This window comes from Cryptomeria japonica, chromosome 10 (genome assembly GCF_030272615.1).
Source record: "Cryptomeria japonica chromosome 10, Sugi_1.0, whole genome shotgun sequence".
NCBI classification, from domain to species: Eukaryota; Viridiplantae; Streptophyta; class Pinopsida; order Cupressales; family Cupressaceae; genus Cryptomeria; species Cryptomeria japonica.
In genome coordinates, this window is record NC_081414.1 from 774073039 (window position 1) to 774091899 (window position 18861).

Consider the following 18861-nt stretch of genomic DNA (forward strand, 5'->3'; position numbering starts at 1 on the left):
CATGGTTGAATATTCCTTATTTTTGAGTCTTCTCTTTGTTTGCTTCTCCAATTGAAATTATCTACACACTATATCAATAGGTTGCACAAGTCTAGGCAATGCTCTAATTTCTTCAAATCTGCAAATCTTAATCATATTATCAAAATTGACATGTCCAATCCTTTTTTACCACAACTAAAATTCATTACTCTATGTTAGAAAATATTTTCTCTCTTTTATCCTTGATGCAGTATACATTTCCACCCCTTCTACAATTTTTTTACCATTCTTTCCTTTTCTAAACACACATTTGGTACTACTGAACAAAAATTCATAGCCTTTTCTACACATCTGACTAACACTTAACATAGAATGTCTTAATCCTTCATCATTATAAACATCACCAGTTTAATGCTTACCATCAATAGAAACACTTCCAATACCTTGAATACTTGCACCATCTTCTTTGACTAATTTCACTGATCCACCATCATATCTCTTGAGATTAATAAACCTATTTTTGTCACTGGTCATATGATTTGAACATCCAGAATCAATGATCCATGTATAGGGTTCCAATTTTGCATGCAATGCGGGATTGACTACTTTCTCCTCTTTCGGTATCTCTAATGCATGTTTATTTTCTTCAATTGCTAAAATTAAGGATTCTTCATTTGAGTCATCATCAAGTTCACTTCAGATGAGTGTTCATGTATATAACATAAGCCCTTTTTCTCTCTTATGTTAAAGTTGCGTCTTCTAGTTTTTCTTTTCTTCTCATCATCATTCGGTCTCTTATAGTCCTCCTTGTAGGTGTAGTGAGGAGCATAATGTCTTATTCTACCACAAGAAAAATATTTTAGAGGTAACTTACCTTTGTATTTTCTAGTGCCTCACTGCAATATTCTCACATAGTTTGCCTCAGCTTCATCCATGTCTCTACTACGTTACGGATCATCGTGTCTTGAAAAATTAAATTATACCTTTTTCTTCTTTTTTCTCTTCCTCTATTTCCAAAATTTCAAAGGTTTCAAGGGTACCAGTAAGTTGATCAATGGAATACTTTCTTAAATCATTGCTTTCCTATATGACACACCACATTTCCTTGTAGGATTTTGGTAGAATTAGCAAGATATTTTGAACAACCTCACCTTCATCCAAATGTCCATTACAAATTTAATACCATCAACAAGATCAATCACTCTATGTATATAGTTCTCAACACATTCATCTTCAAGCATTCTCAGATATTCATATTTCTACTTTAGATTCATAACCTAGCCAGTTTTGTCTTCCGATCTCCTTCAAATGCCAAACACAACTTGTTACATACAACTTTCGCTTCCTTTAATCCTCTTACTCTTACAAACACTTTATACAACTGGAAATTATAGCTCTAGCTTTTGCATTAGTCTCTTGTAACTTTTTCTCATCTGAAGTTCGAGCACCACTTGGTGGGGGTGTATATCTAGTTTAAATGGTGTGCCTCCATAATGTCTCCAAATGTGCTTCAATTCTCTCCTTCTAATATGGAAAGCTTATGCCATCGAATATTGGAACTTTGCAATGCATGTCCTATGCCATATCGGATCTACTTCACATGGTTAAGCTTACTTAAGAGGAACCCTACTCTGATACCTATTGTTAAACCGAAGGTAGGACTAAGAGGTGGGGGTGAATCAGTGTAAACAAAAACTTATCGCAACACAAATAATTAATTAGCAACAAAAACCAACACATCAACGCCAAGATTTTGTACATGGAAAACCCATAACAATGAAAAACCACTGTGAGCACTTGCCCACAAAATATATATCCACTATGTATATTTGATTAAAATGAAAGAAATCACTACTTAGGACTTGCAGACCAAGGCTAACTGCTCTTCGGGCAAGATACAAAAATGACTTGCAAACTTGATGCTAACTACAACAAAGAAAGATGCAACAAATTGATTTGAAAAGTGGGATCTCTTGATCATAAATCTATCCTTGAACTCTACATCAAGCAACCAACATCAACACACACAACCCAAACCTCATCTGTCAACACATTGTCTCATATTAATGCCATAGTTCCAAACAGCTTGCATATTATTCAAACACAACTCTTCTTTGCTCTTCACTAAATTTGACTCACTATCTCTACATCACACTCTCTGCCATACATACATATGACACAATCACATAAATTCTTTATATACAAGATAGATCATCAAAACTTGAACGAAGTTGGCCTGAAACAAAATACACCTTTTGGACCAAAAACACACATGTTGATCCACTCCAAGAGAAAGAGGGGACCAAAACACATCTCCCTAAGATTAATCCACTGATCAACAAACATCAAAATATAACTCACCACATTCCAATATGAAACATGTCCATATAGACAATTAATGGGCCAAAACATATTCTCCAATACAAATTACTCTTATTTAGATCTCCACAATCTACGATGAGACCCATAACACATTGAATTACTTTCAACAAATCATATCTAGAGCAAAAGGTAGGATCTACACAAGATATCACATCCTATAATGAAATATACTACAACACTTGGAGAGCACAAAGATATTTCTGGACCCCAAAACTAACATATCTAAAATGCCAAAAAATGTAACCAAAGAAGATAACAACACCAAACAACAATAGCAACACGTCTTGGACTTGAACACTTTTAGAACAAATAACAGAATAACTGTAACATCAATTACAACAAAATATCTTTACACCACAGACTTTTTGGACCATCAACTATCTGCAACAAGAAGTTTGACATCAATGACAACCACAACAACGAGTACTTCCAACAACACTCAACAAAAACAAAGAAATTAGAAGAAAAATGCAAGAAACAAAGCACTTGCTTTCTATTATCTCAATGATATAAAAATGAAAAATTCATAAAACAACATACTACAACCACATAATATTTCTCATTATACTAATCTACACTTGCTAGAGCTACTATCTACACTACAGGAACTAACTTTTTGGTACTCCAATTCACCTTCTTTATCTGGATTGTATAAGCATCATAGAATATTCTAGCTCAAAGTGGAATCTTCTATTTTTTGACACCAAAAATCTAACCGGCCAACTTTCAACTTAAGAAAATATTTTATTAAATTTATGATATGTGAAGCTCTAGGGGCCATAACTTTCAAATTGATTGTTGGATCTTCAATCATCATACATCTTTGGAAAGTTTATAAGGAGAACTATAACAACAATGCTTGTTGATGCAGACTTTGGTCAACTTTTGAGCCCATCCAAAGCCTCTAAGGCCCTAAAAAATACTTTGAAAGTTTTATTGGAGAAATTTGCTAGAAAAATCAAATATCTCTTGAATGCCACAAGATATTAGGATAATTACTTCATGATTGGCTTCAATTCACCATTTAAGAAGTCTATGTCAGATTTCATGTAAAATTGCAACTTACTAAAACTGGTAACCTTGCCATTATTAACCCTTAGTGAAAAATTAAACAATATTTACTGAGTTGTGCAAGATTTCTCTTCCACCCTAGATTCTCCTAGATTAGACAACCAAGATAATTTGAAAAGTGACCTTGTCACATTTCAAGTGTTTTGAGGAAATGAAAAAGATTGCACGTGGCTTGTAAAACTTGTCATAACATCCATGTCATTGCTTGAATGGTACATGTCATTCCCCCATTTAAAAAAAAAAAATTTCCTCTAGATTTTTGAGTGGCTCTTCTAAAACATTAAAAATCAAGTTAACGTTGCTTCCTATGATTTATAATTGATTACATTTTCTTTTAAATTTAAAAAATCAAAATTCATATATTCAAAAAATATGTCAAGTTAATAAAAAATATTATCAAGTTTTTTATAAAATAAAAAATAACATCTTTTTTTAACGAATATGTCTATCGATTTCTATTAATTAAAAATATTTACACATCCACAAAAAAATATAACTATCAAACATATCCACATAATTTTTTGTTATCACATAATTTATCAAACAAATATAACTATTTTTAAGCATACATTTAGAAATATTAGAATCTTTGAATGAAAACTAAAAAAATGAACTTGAAAATAAAAATACAATGATTTGGCAATTTGTATTCCTATCTAAGTAACATTATTGATCAAAATTTTATGGACCAAGACCCTTTTGCTAATTCATTTAATCCTTTCATGTACAAGTATTTCCTTCATTATTAAAGAAATTTCATACTTTTTTTCATTAAAATAATGTAGATCACAAATGAGTTGCAGTAAAAACTGCAAGATAAGAACTAACTGGCTATTAAGGAATAATAAAATAGACATTACAAAATGCTCGACTTAGCAAAACAAAAAAAATGGACAATGTTTACAACCAGCAAATAGCCAAAAAGTGCCTAAGCAATATAAAAGAGGCATGCAATGGTTGTAACAAAACCCACTGCCACAAAAAGGACATTTTGGATAAGCGAACCACAATCAATTTTAAAAGAAAGACCTTAATTCCCTATATCATGACAACTTTCCTTTTGTGCTGAATAGTTGCTTAACTTATAGTTTAATTGGCTATCCCATTTTTATTAATCAAAACTTAAATTTTAATCGGTTGAATTTGAAATTCCACCTTTTATTTCATCAAAACATATAGAACATTTTGTCATTATGCTTAAGAGTAAGATTATTCTCCAGTTTTCCCTGGTCAGAACAAAATTTCTTAAAAATGAATTTTCTTTTTGAAATTCAGACTGAAATACTTTTCTGGTTCAATGATTCTCCAAACTGCATTTTGATTCTACTAAAACATAGCATTTCTAATGTTTAGAGCATAATTTAGTAATTTTAAAAATATAAAAAATTATGTAGTACACAAAATAATGAGTACCTCTTGTCAATCATGCAGGTCAATATACCACTAATAATATGACGTAATTCTATATCAATCATCTTACTCCATGCAAAACCATATACAGTGAAATGCGGCCATCGTACAAGGGAAATTGAATTCCCAAATCAACTTTCTCATCAAAGATTGATGTTTCTAATATTACCATTTTCTTGCGAAGCACAAAGTTTTAGTGATTTTAGAATAATCAAAACAAATCATCGTATGGATATTAAATTTGTTAAACCTGAGATGTGAAATGACTATAATATGAAAGGTAGTTTGTGAGGATGTAGTTAGCTCACCTTCAAACACTTATTTTGTATACCATGACCACAACAAGCCAGATGAATTCCAACTCTTAGCATATAGTCACTGCAGATAGAAAATCAAACTTGCTGAAATACAAATGGACCTTAAAACCCCATTGGTTGCACAACTAAACAGTAATGATTTACATGAAATGAATTCAATCTAAATAAGTGGCAAGCCAGATATCAAATATATATTTGTCTCAGATGAGAGATAAATTCATTTTAAAGAAAAATGAGATACGACAAAGACTAAATACTCTAATAAGATTTGATTCCAATGGTTAGCATATAGTCACCGCAGATAGCAAATCAAACTTGTTGAAATACAAATGGATCTTGAAACCCCATTGGTTGCACAACTAAACAGTAATGATTTACATGAAATGAATTCAATCTAAATAAGTAGCAAGCTAGATATCAAATATATATTTGTCCCAGATGAGAAATAAATTCACTTTAAGGAAAAATGAGATACTACAAAGAGAAACATCTAGATTCGTTTCAATTCACAACTAGCAGAGCCTAAATAGCAGTCATACATTCTCTTTTACACTTTTGTCCAGATCAAATGATGTGGTATCCTAAGATGGTAGTGTATTCAAGTGCTTAACTAAATCATCTAGTCTAGTGAAAACAAGAATTTGTTGGTTGTTTAGGTAAAGTACTGAAAATTGACTTAAGCTATTTCCACCAGTGATATATCCAGCCACCAATGGTATATTTTAGCTTTTGAATATCTATTTCCATATTAAAGCAAAACAAAAAACAAAAAAAAAACTTATAACAATTGACCTATGTAATCAATCCAAATTATCCCTATGAAAGGTTTGCGCTTTAGTAAAAACCATTAGAATGAATAAGACATGATAAATCATATTTCTACTTTCACGAGTCTGGACAAAGTTTAAGGCAGAGGCCTTGTCATCCACATGTACTCTCAATTTTGGAAAGAAATGCGCAATTTATCAGATAGCCAGCTAGTTAGGGAGAAGCATTCTAAGGCATTAAAAAATATAAGGAAAAAAATGACCAAGTTTATGGCGCACAAAGACCTGCACAACCTTAAATGAGCCACTTCCTAAACTGAGAATAATATCAATGTTTCTTTTTTTAGATATTAGTTTTGTTAATTCTATAAAAATGGTTTGATATAAACCACTTTAATAAGTTTTCTACATGTCTGTTTCTTAAAAGGTCTCAAGCAATTAGGTATTCCTTAATGTGATCAAGCTTAAACAATCCATGTGATTAAAAATACTTCTTTAGAAAGACCTATGGATTGTTATCTTAGGATCCCAAATCACCGTATCAAGATAAATAACGACTTATAAATCTACTTTTAATATCAGTCTAACATCACTCACGGTGTCTCTAACTTCTAGATCCAGTGAGTATTCCTAAGCATCACATTCTTTGATGGAAGGAATGAATATTTATTTTGCTGAAGTTCCAAACTAAATGAATGCTTTCAAAAAAAGTGAATCAACTTTTGAGTTCAGAAGTGATTCATAGAGGTTCTATCAAGTTTCAATTGAAGGTGATGAGGAGAATAAGATCAGAAATTTGTTTAGATATGCTAAAATTATCCATGACTCTAAAACAACCAAGCAAATTATTAGTCTATTATTTGATAGATTCCTAAATAACACAAAACCATCAATTTTAGTTTTTTTTCATTTAATACGTTGAGACAAGGATCATGAATATAAAAATTATCAATGAATTACAATGCAACAAATCATCATAAATAACTTGTCATATTACATACAAAAATAATTTACGATAGCTAAGGAGAAATTTCTGGTTAAAATCATTAGTGTGGAGAGATGATCAACAATGAAAATGAAGGACAACTTGTTTCCTCATTAAGGGTTCCAATCCAAAGGCAAATAGAGGTCATAGTGGTAGAGACAATGCAGGCTATGATGCATACAAAGGGCAGGACCAAAAATGATAGTCATATGGATGGGAAAGAAAGTTAATGGACAACTATGAACCCATATCTACGGTGTCAAGAATACAACACCATTGAAGATGACAGTTGACAGTGGAAAAATATAGACTAATAGAGGGAATAGTAGTGATGCTTCACTATGTATTAGGTCCATGAGATAGTCAACATGGGAGGTATAATACAGTTTCAAAACAGTCCATGAACATCATACAAGGGTAACATTCTAACACAAAGGCTACAATGAGGAGACTAATTATCCCGTGACTAACTCAAAAGTATCTCATGAGTACTCAAAGCTATATTATCAATTATGTCATACTGTTAAACCATAAATTATCTCTTTATTCCTTGCCACACAATAGGGATATCCTAACCTATGACATGATAATTTTAAGTGAAATAGTTTAGTCAATGGATTAAAATAGATAATGTTTCAAGTAAGATCTTAAAAATTGACATTACTGCCAAACAGAGCACGTTAATGTATCTTACTGTTCCAATGAAATTGCTGGATTGAGGTCTAGGTAGTTGATTGATATTAGATATTAACAAAGGGAAAAAAATGATGTCCTGCTCAAGAGGATGCTGCTGATATGTTTACTATGAGTCGAAATGGATTTCTTTTGTCTTGAATTTTCAACCAAGGAACAATAATTTAATGTATGTTTTTTATTCTTTTATTAGCTTGCTGCTTAATTGTTTAGGCGATTACAAGTTTTTTAATCCAGGTTGAGAGATCCTGAGTTTGATTTGCAGTTCATATGTAATAAGGTCTAATGTACATATGCAAAGGCATGCTGAAAATCAACCCTAACGTTCTGTGGAAGGGAGACAGAGTATAACAAAGTAAGAGAAGCATTAGATTACAAGTATAATTCTGCATCATCTTCATAACAGAGACAAACAAAACAAAACTGGTTACATAGATTTGATGATCTGGAAGGGAAGGGAGGAGAAAATATGGAGAAAAGTTGAATGATTTTGAAGATTTAGTGAAATGAAGGGAAGCTTTTGAATCTACTGTATAATCTTGTAAGTCTAAAACAGAGCATGGGAATGTAATAGGTCTTGATGTTGGGGTAGATACCTGATATAAGCAATAATATGGTCGTTGTAAAGCCAAGAGTCAGGAGGGAATTTCAGTTCTTTTATTCATTCAAAATACTCAAAAGGCTGCCCTAACTGTAGTTAGAAGGAGGAGACTAATTCTGAAGCCCTAGCTTCACACGATTCCCTCCATGGCCGCCAAGAATAAGATTTTCCTTCAGTCTGAACAGCAGTTTAAAGAGAAATAAGAGCCACGTTTTCAATGATTTCAAAGCATAATCCAAGGAGTAAACAACAATTATGACAGAGAGAAATAAGCAGTTCATGGTCAAGGCAACAGTTAGAAGGATCAACTGTAGAGATTTTGTTGAATGTAAAAAGTTGAGTGTTGATTGCAAAAATTGTTTCTGAGTCCATGAAGGTTTTGATCACAAAAATCATTGCAAATGACTTCACCTTCTTTATTGATAGAACTATGAAAAACATTTTATTATGGATAATGGTTAACAAAGGTAATCAAAGTTGTTCAAAACATGAACAAGTTTGTATACTTTTAAGATGACACTACTGTTAAATATTCTTCATTTGAAAATGTGTTGCTAATATATTTACAACTTCAACTAAAAATTCAAATGGTTCAAGTGCAGTGCATCAATCTATAATAGCATATCTGATTTTATGCTTAGTGCAGTGCATCTTGATCTATAACTGTCTTAGAATTCATTTCACAAGCCTACAGTAATATTTATGCAATATATTAGAATGAAATCAAATGAATGACTCTCACTTGTTGCAGGCAAGGAAGTCTGATGTTGTGTGGCAGCCTCCTCTCCATTTGGAGGGAATAGGACCAAATCCCACATCGGTAAAACTCTCTGATATTTGTGATATCCCTACAACAGAACACAAATGTGAAAACTAATGACTAAACCATTATGAGATTAATCTCTCTTTCAATGTCTTTATAGGTACTTGAAAAAAAATTAGTATTCAAATAGTCTTAACAAAGAGAGAATTCTGTGTCAAATTCTAAGAATTATATTTTGCATCTAATTACAAATCCAGTCCACACGTAATAACATGGTGAAAAAGGATGAAGCGAAAATTAAATAGAAAGAATAAATTCTTATATTTTTTTAGTGTATCAATCCTCTTGAAAAAATTACATTGGCTTCCTATATCTAAGAGCTCACTACAAAGTCCATCTTTAATGACTCAGTACATAGGGCTATAACATCTCAACCATATAAAACTATAAAGTAGACTCCAAAAGAACACTATAAACCATAAATTTGTTCTTCTAGTACATTTACCTGTGTCCAAAAGACCGATGATGATGTCGCTATGATACTCCAAATTATCGGTTTGAGCAGATGCAAGAAAGCCAATGAAATCCCATGATCTAGTTGCTCTCAAACACAAACCACTCCATCCATATCTATAATTCAACAACAATTAAATCTGTATAAACAGCCAGTAAGGGATACATCTACATTTCTTTTTTTCTAATATCATTTGAAATTAGTTTACCTGAGAGTTGTTGGACATGCGATGGAGAGAGCATAGCTGCAAACCCACCAAAGCTCTTCCCATAACTATACCTTAACCATTCATTAGCTCCCTCCTTGCTGTCACCAATACTACAATTATATCAGCCCATACCATCAGTAACCATTTTATGGTGAGCTATTAATAGTAAAACACTCCAAACTCATGCGATTGTTAGCTAAATTTGTTAGATTGAGCAAAACATGAAAGCATATTATAGGTAACATAAAATAACCTTCCATATACAGATTCAAGAATTCAAGGTACACAGAAGCAGCTGCTTTGTGAGAATTCCCAACATGTTTGCTGGAGTAGCACCCATGTAGACGACCACATAAAGCTAATTTGAGACAAGAAATATTGATACATCAGTAATATTATTGACATGCTCTAGAGTTAGTTAAACTTAATGCTTAGGAAGGATTACAGCAAAACCATAACTTTCTATCTAGCTCTGGAGATGAAGCTGTATAAATCTTTTGGACATGCAACATTATCAAAAACATAAACATCATGAGAAGAAAATAGTTGTTCCAGGGGCTGCCATTGCAACACTGATTTTAGTATTACAAAAAGCTATCCTACAAAACTATAGCGAAATGTTTCTTTATTTATAGAGGCCATTGTTAGCACTCTATTAACTCCACCCTATATTATATTTCAATCTTTTATGATTAAGAAAATGTATGAAAATAAAAATAAAAAGAGACTTATTAGTAGTCAAAGCTACATATTATGAATACGGGGTAAAATAGGATCAGATCGATGATTTTTAAGATTGCGCGACCAAATAACATGATGTGAATACTGGTCCTTTGTTTTCAATTGAGGTCAACTAGTTATTTTTTCATTTTTAAAATAGAAAATGCAATTCACTAATCAAAATATAATAGGAATATTTAGAATGTAACAATTTGTCAATCAAACTATTAATCATTAATACATGGTCCCCTATCTTTATAGGCTATTTTGTTCCAATATATAAACTTTTCCTAGCTTAGCTACTGGGTTCTCTTTGTGACCAAGATGACCTCTAGGGGGACACAAAAACTGTGTATTTCCACCATAGACAAAGCATCTTCTATTCTAAATGTCATCAAGAATAAAGTTGCTCCATGGATGTTCACACACTAGTCTTATAGACCTTTACGTCATAGTATCACAATAGACTTAACATACTACGTAGGGGAGTGTAATACATGCATAAGATTTTCACATTTAGAGCACTTTTCACCAAAAAAAAATGCATCTCCAAGATTGGACCAAAAATAACCCTGCTTCTACAAAGATGGGCAGCTGCTTCTTTCCATGAGTCTTCGGGATGGGAATGACTGATTAAGAGTTTGACAACGTGCACAGATCATGACGAGGAGAGAAAATGTTTACTTTCAATAATACAGATCTCAGAGAGCAAAGAGCAAAAAAGTGAAGCCTATAACAACATTAGGTTTGCAGTCAAGATGGAGTTCCAATGCTTATCTTAGCCTTTGGAGGCAAAGTAGTGGGATGGAACAGTGAACATTAGGACAGTCAAGACAACAATGTCCATAGTACTCAAGATAAGATTCCATGCTCAATGAGGCCATACGGAAACACATACAAATACAATGGTATCCATCACCATTGTCAAGCACTACAAATACAGAAACAGCTATGTCAGAGTTTAACTGCAAAAGGAAGGTACCCATCACCACTGTCAAGCACTACTCAAGGCTGAGAAAAAGGGTACTCAACAAGGATTGATCCCAAGCAAGCTTGTATGTATTTTGACCAAACCTTAACAAGGCTTTGCTGGAAACTTATGTCTCCGAAACAGTTAAAAATGATGAGATTAAGAGGATAAAAATCCCCAACCAAGTTCTTGGTGAATTCAACATGTACAAGGAAAATGCACTCAAGCAGTAAACTGTATCTATAAAAGAACAACTTATTCAGTCTCATTGACACACAGTTAGAGAACCATACATGTGCAAGGCCACCAACTCATACAATCTCCTGACGTGCAGTTAGTGAAATGTATCTATGCAAGGACACCTTATTCAATCTCACTGAGATGCAGTTTGTGACCCATGCATTTGCAAGGTCAACTCATACAATCTTACTGAGGCACAGTTAGTGAGCCATACCTGTGCAAGGCCAACTCATTCACTCTCACTGAGAAGCACTTCACAAGCTGTACATGTACACAGACACCTCATAAATCCAGCTGAGATGAAGCTAGTAAACTGTATGTGTAAAATTATAATTCTAGAGAGCATCAGGACAAGTGTAAAAAGTAGGATTAAATGAAGACATCTTTACATGAAATTATTTGTAAGATATTCTCATCAATGTGTCGACCCAAAAACCATTAAACATTGACTCAATCATGAAGCTAAAGATCATCAGGGCCTTTACTTTATCCTACTATTTAACCATCATGTAAGATAATAGATAGGCATCACATACTCATCAGCATATTTTTGTGGCTTCAAAAATTATTTTGTTTTCTGATCATTTGCACTTGTAAGTTGTAACTTATTGAACACCTTCATATTTTTATTTTTCAAGACTACTAAATGGTCTTCCCATTTATATGGTATAATCTAGCATGATAGAACATGTACTCATGATTAAATTAAAACAAAAAAAGCAAAAGTTATGGTTGGCTGCAAACACAACAAAAAGTGCACATTTGATGAACATTGCAAACACAACAATTTTCCCAAATTCCATATAGATCTAACCAAATATTGTGCTTTTGTCGTGCTCATAATAAACGCAGTCAGATGCAACTATATCAGTGACTCTTAAATAAAAGTTCATTCTGATGATACCTGTAACTCATCTGGTGTTGTTATAACTCCAACTTCAGATCTTTTATGAAATAGTGCACTATATTTGTTCGCAATAAAATCGTAACACCACGATAACAGTCAGACAGAGTGTGTGGATTTTTCTCGGATGGGAGCTTATCCATACATTCTCCACACGTTGTTATATAAATCAATTAAATCATAAAGAAAATAATAATACTTCTGCTGTTCCTGCACTTCAGACACTTTAGAGTTTAGAACTACAAAAATTATTATTCTTATTTCTGAAATGTGTTTGATCATAATTTGAATGAATTGACATTCAACAGAGCTTAGATAAAGCTAATGCCATAGCAGCAGTGGCTGGAGTGCATGTGTCTCTTCTTCTATTATCTCCAATTGTTTCTAACAATCCAACAATCTCCCATTCTTCTTATGCTTCAAATTCTCACAAGCACAATCTTACAAAATTCTACACTCCTAATTCAGATAGCGGTAAAGGAAATGGGAATGTCTATCATTTGAAGGCAATTAAGGCCAAGAAGAATCCATGGCTGGACCCATTTGACTATGGGGAGGACCCAGATATGGAATATGGGGAGCTATTTGCAGACGGAAAGCAAGATGCAGAATATCCAAGGCCCCCTGATAACCCAGACAGTGAATTTGGGTTTCTCAAGTTCCCTAAGGGCTACAATGTTGAGATTGCTTCACTTGGTGCAATGCTGAGAGGCGATGTCAGAGTGTGCTTATGCATGGTGGCAGGTGGTGTTTATGAGAACTTGTAATTTTTCTCTGTCATACAGCTGCTAAGAGACAGGTATAAGATGTTTTCATGGCCATTTTTTAGGCAATTGTCTAATCTTTCATTAAATTTTTTATAGCTTGGGGGCTCAAGTTGCTCTTTTTTATATAATATGTACAAAGAATTATTACTTTCAGAAATTATATAATCTCCTGGTAACTATTCACACGTCCACCTGATGACATTTAAATGCAATATACCCATACATTTGTTTATATCCTACGGCACTCTATCATTAATTTGACCGTCCCTATCCCCATCTCCATTGCCAACCCCAGTCTCATGCCTATATACCACATTTGCTCATGACTATGATTACTTACATCACACATGCGTGTATTACACTCCCCTTTATATTCATAATCATCATATTCCAAGTCAAGCTAGTGTAAACAAATAAGGATCGGATATAATAGCAAGGAACGGTTTATCAGATATACTTCCAATATGGAGATTCAAGATCATCAAAGTTTTGTTTTCTTATATGTACACACTGGAAGCACAGGGATTCTCTCTTGATTTTCATCATTAATGATTTTGTCAACCATAACCAGCCCATATGCAGCTGTGGGAAAACTAACATATCCTTGTTGCTGTTGAGTCCTTCATTGCTTTCAACCCGGACCCTCACCTATTGATGGTTTGAGGAGATAAACCGCCGGTTGTTATTAGCCAGGAGATTTTAGTTAGTATCTAGGAAATGTTTGAGGGTAGAGAAAGATCATTTACCTTGGTTTCCATTTGGAATAAAGCACGATCCTCAGAACTGAGAGGGGATTAAGAGCTTTTGAGGCCATTATTGTTTTGATTTCTTTCACCATGGCATCTATAAATAGGAGGAAGTAGCCAAAATGGTTTTTCTCTTCGAGACTTGGGAAGTGCAATATGAGGTTTCTGAGCTCCTTTTGGAGGATTTTGCAATAGGTTTAGATATATGGTCATTAGCTTTCAGTCGCATTATCCAGTACACAAATTTATTTGTCTAAATCCAGATTGAATAACTCAGTCCATGGAACGTTGTACAGTAGAATCACAAGAAATGGGCTTAAATTACACAGCACAAAATTTACAAAAGGATGCTAAAATTACATACATTAGAAAAATAAATGTAAAAATAAAAGCAAAAAAATGTGCAGACATAGGGGAGTGACATATATTTTAAAAAATTTACACTTAAAAAATCGTCTATAGAAAAAAAAGTAAAATTTATTCAAAACGGCTTCAAAACGGAGGCAACCAACAAAAGCCCCCATAAATGTTAGGCAAAGACAGGCACGGATATGAAACAGAGAGGCACTGGAAAAAAAATGGGTGCAAGAATCAAATAAATGGAAGCCTTAATTCTATTAACACATAAAACGCATAAAATTAACACAGAATGATACTAAGAAAATGTGAATCGTCATTATTTTTAAACATTGTTTGTTCATGATATTCTAAAGCAAATGAGGACGAGGAAAAGAATTGTTACATATTATTACAAGTTGCTGGTTTAATAGTATTTTTGTTGGTTCTTTAGCTTGAAGAGTGCAGCATTCTTCCTTTTCTTCGTTGGGCGATCCCTTACAAAATGACCCAGCTTGTCACAACCATAACAAGTTCTCTTTTGAATTTGAAACCTACCTTCCCTGTGTAATTGCGGAGGCCAAAACCTTGGAGATGGAAAACAAGCACCGCAAGATTCAAACCGACAAATGACACTCATACGAGAACAAATATTGCATTTGGACATCGGTACTTTTCAAGCATCCTGCAACTCTCAAAACCCTAGCTCTTGACCTAGAGGTAAAGGATGAAACATTGGAAGACAGCAGAAAGTGTTCTAGGCAAGAATGTTAGAGACGAGACTTTCTTCCTCAAGTACTCTTTATAAACTGCACTCGCACCTTTTCACAACAAGTTTACCGGCCACGACAAAAATATCAGGCCTAAGGAAAGTTTACCTTTTGTTCTGGGGATTGGTAGCTGCACAGGACCACTCTCTGAAGGAGCCCTTCTCTCTGAAGAGCCATCGAGAGCAGAAGCCCTGAATGTGGTAATCACACTATCTTGTCGAATGATTAGCGGAAGAACAAATAACAAAGACAAAGATTCATTTCCCGCCTTTTGCCGCTATTGAAAATGCATGTTGTTTTTGTCTTGATTTTTAATTTATGACAATTAAAATTAAATATTAATTTAAATATTTAAGGGGGAAAATTAATTTCGTCTTTGCAAATTTAGATTGCAAAAGTGATAGCAGCAACATCTAAAAGTGTTAGCTAGCTATGGCATTTGTAATTGTTTTTTCGAGCAATAAAAATACTGATACCCTTGCCCCGTAGATGTTTTGTCAAGATTTTACAACATTAATCAACTTTTTATTTGTTGTTCAATTTTTCTATTTTATTCTCTTTATTATTTCTTTGCAACTAATTTGTGCTACAAAATTTGATCTTTTGAATTTATACTTTTGCTTCCACAACAATCTTCGCCTTTCATTCAATCTTCCACAATTGGGTCAAAGTGTTGTGTCCCTAGGCAAGAAAAGATGCTTTGAGTAGGGATTTAATGATGTCATAGTGGAGTACAACCATCTTGTATACTTTGGCTTAAACCTATTTGCAACATTTCACTCCTTGTTTTTCCTAGTTAGATTTTTCATCTTTGTTTGATTAAAAAAGAAAATTACAAAAAGCTACAATGACTTTCATTGCGTGATTAATGCATGGTCTTTGAAAATTCGAAAAAGCCCATTAGTCGTGCATGGCCACTTTCAGTGTAGATGGATATTTTAAAATCATTATCTTTCGCATCTAGTCTCATTGATTGGCTATCATTTGGTTAGCAGTCACATTGACTATTTGAATCATTTACAATGTGAACTTTCAATTTAACTTGGTGGGTTTGTAAATTGAATGAACATGATCCCACTCTTTTGTCACCACAAACTAAGATATTTATGTAAGATGCTTGAAAACCATCATTAATTAATTGCATGAAGTACTTGAAATGGGACAGATTTTTGCAGTACTATGATGATTATTGAGTGTACAAGTTAGATGATTTCTAATGGGCTATTTTATGTAGAAAAAAACCCTTCTCTAATGGAGGAATGTAAAATCTACTCCCTTCGAAAATATTGGAAAAATTAAAATGGATCCTATTCCATTCTAGAACTTGTTAGGTATTTGATTGCATATCAATACTATGGATGTTTGGAATAATCGGTTGAAACTAGTCAACGTAGTGAAATCTCTTTCGTAGGATGATGACATTACTTTAGCCATCTTCTTCCATTGCATAGCCTATTTGTTTACTATTTACACTTGAATATGAACCAAAAGCATACGACAATATGCACATTATCTAAAGAAGGTTATAAGGAAAACCCCAAATGCTGTGATTATTCATATGGAGATTGAGAATTTCAACCTAGCACTTATTATGATTATTGCAGCACATGATTGCATTTCATTTGTAGTGGATCATGGAGATGCAAATACAAAGGGATTTAAATGAGTAGATAAGCAATTTCACGCAAAAATCAACACCACTGGGAAAGAGATAACATGTTAATTTGATAAGGCTTTGTCATGCCCACACCTTAAACACGACACAAGAACAACTTTTTTTTTCTTTTGGGTTGGATTCATGACTAGACATGACAGCACTTGCGACCAAAGTCGCAATAAAATTATTATGATGTTGTTATTCCTTGACTAAAATGGATGCACTTGCGACAAAAGTCACACTAAGATAATTATGATGATGTTACTTCAATTAAAATATATAAATTATGATGATGCTACTCCTTGACTAGAATGTATACGTGCCTTAAGTAACTAGGAGAATAGCCCTTTTGGTCAAGAGTTTGGTAAGACCACGAGATAATAATATTCAAGGACATTGAAATCAAGTTTATAGGGTTGATATTGACAATACTTGTAATTAATTAAAAATAAACTTAACTATAACTATTAAAATGAACAACATCATTAAAAATCATAAATTTAAACATTCACTAAGTTATCTTCTAATAGGGATCAAAATGTTATTAACACATATTATTTTTTTAAGGATTAATTCTTTAAAAAAATTCTTATGTTAAAGAAGTAAAGGTTTATCCACATGACAAAATATAGAGTGCAAGGTAACATCACTATAAATTAACCTTATTATTAATTTACTACTTACTAATAATCTTCTATAGAATTATCTCATATTTTTAAATTATAAAGAATCTAAAAATTTCTCCTTTTTCTCAAAAAATTAGCTTATGCAAATCATAGGAAAATGTTTTAGGATATTTAACCCTTCAACGCAAACAATTTTTTAAAATTTTAATTAAAAAAAATCTAAGAAATTCTTGCTTCTACTATTTATAATTTATTTGTCTTTGACTCATATTCTAACTAAACTCATTCAATGCTAGATCTAGGGAGACATTTCACATATCCATCTATCTCCTTCTAAGTCATCTAGCTTAAAATGTGACAAACATCTTAACAAATAGATGAAGAATTAGTAAAAGCAACCCATCACTTCATGGGAATGAAGCCTATGGATTGTAAAGAGGAAAGTTTGAGCTAGTGTGTCTACCATCTCCCTTTCAAAAATTGTCCATCCAGACAAAAGTAAAGAAAACCAAAAGTATATTCTTAAGAAGGATGGGGATTTAGCATTTTATTATAGGACGAAGAAAACAACGTAGCAACAATAGGCTCACCATTTGTAGCAAATTTGAAGTGCCCCATTTAGGTGAGAAAAAAATGAGGGTAGTGCAAGTTTACCTTTGATTTATCATTTTCTCTACATATGAATGGAAATGTGGTTGCAAGTAGAATCGTGCAAATAAAGAAAAATGTGGTTGCAAGTGGAAGTGTGCAAATGAAGAATTATTGATCATCAATTTGGATTTATCTTTTTATATCCTATTAATTTTTAAATATTTTGATGTCGACAATAAAACTTGTTAGAATTTTAGAATTTTTTAAATAATATTTTGTCCATAAAAATTTAATTGTCTTATAAAAATCAGTTATTATATTTGGATTTCTAATTTTAATAAAAATATAAATATTTAGAAATTTATAGTATAAGTCGTTTTAACATTGTAAAGAAGGAAGAAATTAAAAGCAATTTAAAATATAGTTTATGAAAGAAAATTATATATTAAAAAATGTTGATATCAATTTTTTTCAATTCTTTTTTTAATTTTTTTTAATTTAAAAATAAATTGTGCTAATTGAAAATCTAACCTTAGTAGATTTCTCAAACAATATGTGCACAATTTTAATATTCATAAATAAATCCATAAAGAAACATTTTATAAATTCACATACTCAATAAGCATAATAGAAAACATTGAACAAAATTTAAAGGAGAAACTTGCATACATATATTTCTTAACCTTCATTTATACTGTAATCCTACATAAAAGTGAGGTGCCTCCTAATTAGGAAACATGCAATTAAGTTCCTCCTATAGATATCTAGCATAAACCTTTCCCTTAAATCCAGCTACTATTTTCGGGGTACCGAACCACTTGATATAGTATGATGTTTACAGCAG

At 32.6% G+C, this 18861-nt stretch overlaps 1 long non-coding RNA gene across 5 annotated transcripts; it reads right to left on the reverse strand.

Annotated features, from left to right (window-relative positions):
* Positions 1 to 4856: 4856 nt before the first annotated feature.
* LOC131026955 (uncharacterized) lies at positions 4857 to 15369 on the reverse strand. 5 transcript variants are annotated; one of them, XR_009102422.2, is made up of 7 exons: positions 14780 to 15369; positions 11835 to 11881; positions 9944 to 10048; positions 9691 to 9800; positions 9474 to 9598; positions 8948 to 9053; positions 4857 to 5220 (listed from the first exon to the last, which is right to left on the reverse strand). It is a non-coding gene; the product is annotated as an uncharacterized LOC131026955 (long non-coding RNA). The 5 variants fall into 5 exon arrangements; XR_009102421.2 differs by lacking the exon at positions 11835 to 11881 and having other exon boundaries at positions 9691 to 9788; XR_009102420.2 differs by lacking the exon at positions 11835 to 11881.
* Positions 15370 to 18861: the final 3492 nt, after the last annotated feature.